The 5,805-nt window shown below is 43.9% G+C and overlaps 1 non-coding gene across 1 annotated transcript; it reads left to right on the top strand.

Annotated features, from left to right (window-relative positions):
* Nucleotides 1-3,003: 3,003 nt before the first annotated feature.
* On the top strand, nt 3,004-3,085 carry trnal-aag (transfer RNA leucine (anticodon AAG)). Its single transcript has one exon. It is a non-coding gene; the product is annotated as a tRNA-Leu (tRNA).
* Nucleotides 3,086-5,805: the final 2,720 nt, after the last annotated feature.

The following is a 5,805-nucleotide window of genomic DNA, read 5'->3' as shown; positions in this document are numbered from 1 at the left end:
TGAATAGACATATGCATGAACTTTACCCTATATTACCATTTATATCATATTTGATGCAGGAGTTTCTGAGTCCTCCATCTCATCAACATGATAAACATAATTAAATAGGACAAAGCTAGTTTCTATTTCTAAAATCAACATTGTTGTGAGCAAAAAGTTGCCAAAACTGCCCAAGTTATCAAAAAAATATATCATTATCAAAATTATATGGAATTTTTCATGTGGCTCTTGTTCAAGAAGTTAATAAATGTCTCAGTTTAAAAAGGAAATAGATTTTTCTGGCTATTTTTTGATAGATTGGGCTTTACAGGGTGAAACAACAAACATGTTTGTTTCATTTCTATTTATCTGCATTTTTCATCTGTCTGCTACATTCACAGATTACTGCAAAATTTAAGTGACATTATAGTGATTATATTCAACATTTTAAGACTTTCTGGAAACCCAAACACTTTCAATGTCTTCTAAAGTTGTCTATTATGGCATGGCTACACCATTAGCTGGCACCAGAACTGTGGTAGCTAATATTAGCTCTGGTGCTAACAGCAACATGTTTTACATTGAGGTGATCAGAAAACAACCAGGCTTTTATCCAAGCTGCCATCGGGAAGATTTTTAAAAGAAAACTTTCCTCTCAACAAGCTCAATGCATCTCGTCTTCCTTCACTGTTCACCAAACTTTCATAACCCTTTGATGCGCAGTGTGGGTCAGGAGATATCCATTTTCCTTTGCACTTGGGTCACTTTTGACCCATGGTGCGCATCAAAGTGTGTCCTGTGGATCTTCTTCTTGGCTGCAAGGAGACTTTAGGTTCATTAGTGCCACCTACTGGGCTGGAGTGTTCATCAGAGTTACCCATGGGACAGGAATCAGGGAACTGAGAAAGGTGCAATTAATTGCGTTAATATTTTTAACGCGTTATTTTCGCGGTAATTAATTAATCGAAATTAATGCGTTAAGGTCCCAGCCCTAATATATATGTGTGTGTGTGTGTGTGTGTGTGTGTGTGTGTGTGTGTGTGTGTATATATATATATACATATCATTCACATTTCCCACCAAGATGGCCAACATGCTGTTTACCGTCTTCCATCATGTGGAGTTGCTTGGTTCTGCTTCTGTGTGAAGGCAAGTCTACTTGGACAAACTTCCCGAAATGCATTGCCAGAGATGTTTCAGGGATTTTGAGTCATTTTGTGCTGCAGATGCACGTATTGCATTAAAATTTTTAATCAGATTAATAACAATAATAAATTAAAACACAGTGATGAGATAATTTTGACAGCCCTTCAAGAAATTAAATACAAAGGTAGCTTGAAAGAATATTGACCTTGAATACGAGAAAGTAAGATTGAATCATCCTGAAATAAGATGTCATGACTGCAGCTTGTTCAGCCTGAAGTCTTGTTCCCCTCCTCCCTCTCTCTTGGCCAAACGCCCGGATTCAAACATCCACTTCACAAATATGCACCCCCACCCCCACCCCCCACCCCACCCCCACCCCCCATCTAAACATATCCTGGTCTGCTGGAATAACTTTCCATGAGGTTGTGACTGACACCAGAGAGTTTTTTCCTTCCCACAGAACCTGATACCATCCCAGCCATGACGGAGGAGGAGGAGGGAAATGCTCCTCCATGAATCATGGCTGGGAACCAGATGTTCACAGAGGAGAGATCTCTGTCGCTACAGCAATGCTCCTCCTGTGGGGATTTTAGCTACCGAGCAGTCTGTCATTAGAGCAGCCCTGGCTTTTTGTAGTATGGGAAGGAGATGAGGACATATGAAGCCATGAAATCCTGCCCTGCCCCCACTTCCGAACCAGAATTAGTGAATGAAAGGATGGATCAGGTTGGCGCTAAACAATCACTCTCAGCTCGTTCCAGGGTGGGGAGGGCTCTCAGAATGAATGCTGACAGAAAACAAAGTGATTTTATATTAATAAGGATAACAGGCATCATAGTCCGTTCACATGTAGGGAGGAAAACGCTGGAGGCACAGCAGGGAGTCTTTCATTCAGACAGCAGGCTGTCAAAAAACAACATTACATACAGATAATTTTTTCTTCTTACAGTTTTTTAACATAAAGTCAGTTCAGTGTCCACCTCCACAGACTTCTGCTGGCACTAAAACCCATCAGAGCAGACTTTATACAGACTTTAACCCTCGGTATGAGAACACAGACCCATTCTGACAGCTGTCTAGTAGCCTGTCTTATGCCAGTGAAGTCATTTCAAACTGAGGTAGTCGCTTTTCCACCAGCACCTACTCGGCTCGACTCTACTGGGTTTGTGAGGTTTTCCATCAGGACGTAGTTCCTGGTACCAGCTACTATTTTAGTTCCTACTGGGCCGGGGTTCCCAGCGAGCTGAGTGGATCCAATAATGTGACGTCTACAGAGTGCAGGCCACTGATTGGACAGGGAGTGACGACACACCAGAGCAACTCCTTCACCAAAACCGGTCCCGCCATTTTAAAAACAACTGACAACACTGACAGTGAGCATTGCTCGTCACGGAACTTGGCAAAAAATCCATAGATGGAGCAGCAGGTGTACCATCGCCTCCATGTTCTCCATTGTTGTGTTGTGTGTGTGTTCGCACACAAATGACATTAAGGGACTTCCAGGCCGCCGTGCTATGATGACTCCACCCACAATGAGGTGGTACTCAATGTAATGGAAAATGAGCTAAACTGAGTGGAGTCGAGAAGGTGCTGGTGGAAAAGCGTCATAACGGGCCATTTCAAGGAAGCCAGAACTTGTTGGGACTGCAGTGTTTCCATTGTAGAACTTCTTTCAGGGTTGAATATTTTAGTCCAGGATAGGTAGATGTGAAAAATATTGCTTTGACGTGCTCAGGGTTGGTGCCACATTGAAGCTGTTGGATCCTGCAGAGCAGAGGATGTGGAGAGGCTGAAGGACAGATCACAGCTCCAGTAAATGCTCGTGTCACTTTGTGCCTGCCACAAGTCTATAAATATGAAGCTCAGAGCACAATATGTGGTAGCGTGGCCGAGCGGTCTAAGGCGCTGGATTAAGGTTCCAGTCTCTTTGGGGGCATGGGTTCGAATCCCACCGCTGCCAAGTAGGCTTTTAAGATGTTACAGGGAGTCGTAGTAAAGATTTATTTTTGTGCCCGTATAGCTCAATGGGTTAAGCAGGGCGACGCATGTACAGGGGCTGGTCTGTGACGCAGCGGCCTGGGCTCAATTCCTGCTCGTGGCCCTTTTTTTTCGGGGCAGTGGTGGCGCAACGGTTGAGTCCCTGGGCTACTGATCAGAAGGTCAGAGGTTCAAACCCCGATGTGGCCACTGTTGGGCCCTTGAGCAAGGCCCTTAACCCTTCCTGCGCCAGGGGGCGCTGTACCATGGCTGACCCATCGCTCTGACTCCCGCAGTTGGGGAGAGATGCGAAAATCATAATTTCCCCTCATGGGATTGTTAAGGGATAATAAAATTTAAAAAAATAAAAAATAAATTTAGGGGAAAGAAGTAGTTGGCATGTAGCTAGCTAGCTAGGCAGCTAGAGGTACTAGTCAGTTTTTATGTAAAAAGTACTAATAAATGTTCTCTAGAAAGTGATAATGTATAATAGTGAGCATCCACAAGTACAACAACAGCACTAAATGGCAGCAGCCATTTCTACCATGTTTTGGTTCCACCTTTTTACGGTGAAGAAAAGCGGTGACACGTGAATGTTCATCTACAGTTTGTGGTTCCACACGTTAGAAAATGTCGGCAGCGTTCTGACAGCCAGAATAAGTGCTGCTTTGTTTATTGTTTTAAGCTGTATGATGTGTTTAGTCCAAAAGAGACACCAGCTACTGAAGAAGACCAGGGTTCAGATGTCTATTACAGACAGAACATCAAGTAATACCAATCAAGAATCATGAAGAGCCCAGCCAGCACACCTGCCATTTGAAAAATCCAAGCTGTCTCAAATTTTGGGCTGGGCATGGATGTCCACAGAAGGGTCTGTGAAGACCCTCATCGACATGTGCAAATGGTGGAATTTACACTGATCAGGTGTTATGACCACCTGCCTAATATTGTGTTGGTCCCCCTAGAACTGCCAAAACATCCCTGACCCATCAAAGCATGGACTCCACTAGACCACTGTAGGTGTGATGTGGTATCTAGACTCTACTAGACCCTGAAGGTGTGCTGTGATATCTGGACTCCATTAGAACCTGAAGGTGTGCTGTGGTATCTGGACTCCATTAGAACCTGAAGGTGTGCTGTGGTATCTGGAATCCATCAGACCCTGAAGGTGTGCTGTGGTATCTGGATTCTACTAGACCCTGGAGGTGTGCTGTGGTATCTGGACTCTACTAGACCCCTGAAGGTGTGCTGTGGTATCTGGACTCTACTAGACCCTGAAGGTGTGCTGTGGTATCTGGACTCTACTAGACCCTGAAGGTGTGCTGTGGTATCTGGACTCTACTAGACCCTGAAGGTGTGCTGTGGTATCTGGACTCTACTAGACCCTGAAGGTGTGCTGTGGTATCTGGACTCTACTAGACCCCTGAAGGTGTGCTGTGGTATCTGGACTCCATTAGACCCTGAAGGTGTGCTGTGGTATCTGGACTCCATTAGACCCTGAAGGTGTGCTGTGGTATCTGGACTCTACTAGACCCCTGAAGGTGTGCTGTGGTATCTGGACTCCATTAGACCCTGAAGGTGTGCTGTGGTATCTGGACTCCATTAGACCCTGAAGGTGTGCTGTGGTATCTGGACTCCACTAGAACCTGAAGGTGTGCTGTGGTATCTGGACTCCACTAGAACCTGAAGGTGTGCTGTGGTATCTGGACTCCATTAGACCCTGAAGGTGTGCTGTGGTACCTGGACCAAGATGTTGGCAGCAGATCCTTTAAGTCCCGGAAGTTGATGGTTTGGCCTCCATGGATCAGACTTGTTTGTCCAGAACACCCGACAGATGCTGGATTGGATTGAGATCTGGAGAATTTGGAGACCAAGTCAACGGAGCAATATCCCACTGAAAGAGGCCACAGCCATCAGGGAATACCATGAAAGGGTGTACATGGTCTACAACAATGCTTAGGTAGGAGGTACATGTCAAACTAACATCTACTTGAATGGCAGGACCCAAGGTTTAAGGTTTAAGGTGTAAGGTCCCTTATAAAGGTGATGGCTACATATAAAATATGTTGTATTTCCTCTGCCTTTCAACTGATGTGGATGTAAATACTCTCAAATCAAAGCTGAAAGTCTGAACTTAAAGCACATCTGGATTGTTTCATTTCAGATCTATTGTGGTGTACAGAGGAGAAATGCTGAAAACTGCATCCATGTCCAAATATTTACGGGCCTGACTGTATATGTCGACTTGTTCAAAGGACTCAAAGAGGAACAGACAGGTTAGTGAATGTGATAGAATAAAATAAAAATATCCAATCAAATTAAAAGTCTGACTTTTTGCCATTGGAGTCTGACAATGCAACAATACGATGGCAAAAACTGTTTATTTGGATTGTTTCAGCTAATTTCCAATGTAGGAAACATCTCTATATGCAAACACAGCGTTCACCCTTAGAGCATTTACTCAGCTGACAAAAACCAGGCTTTCAATAGTCTACTGTTATAAATGACAAACTGCAGAAGGAGAGGATGATAAAATGTGCACTAAAGTGCTGCAAGGATTTAATGTTTGAGCTACTGTGTGACATTTGTAGGTGCATAGAGATGACCATGTAAAGAGCTGATCTTAATAAAGAGTTTCTCCAGTTCTCGCAGGTATGTATACATAAATATATATAAAACACATTACTGTACAATAATCTTTTC

Source organism: Amphiprion ocellaris, chromosome 4 (assembly GCF_022539595.1).
Source record: "Amphiprion ocellaris isolate individual 3 ecotype Okinawa chromosome 4, ASM2253959v1, whole genome shotgun sequence".
NCBI lineage: Eukaryota > Metazoa > Chordata > Actinopteri > Pomacentridae > Amphiprion > Amphiprion ocellaris.
Note: the sequence above shows the minus strand (reverse complement) of the source record. Positions and strands in the feature narration are given on the sequence as shown.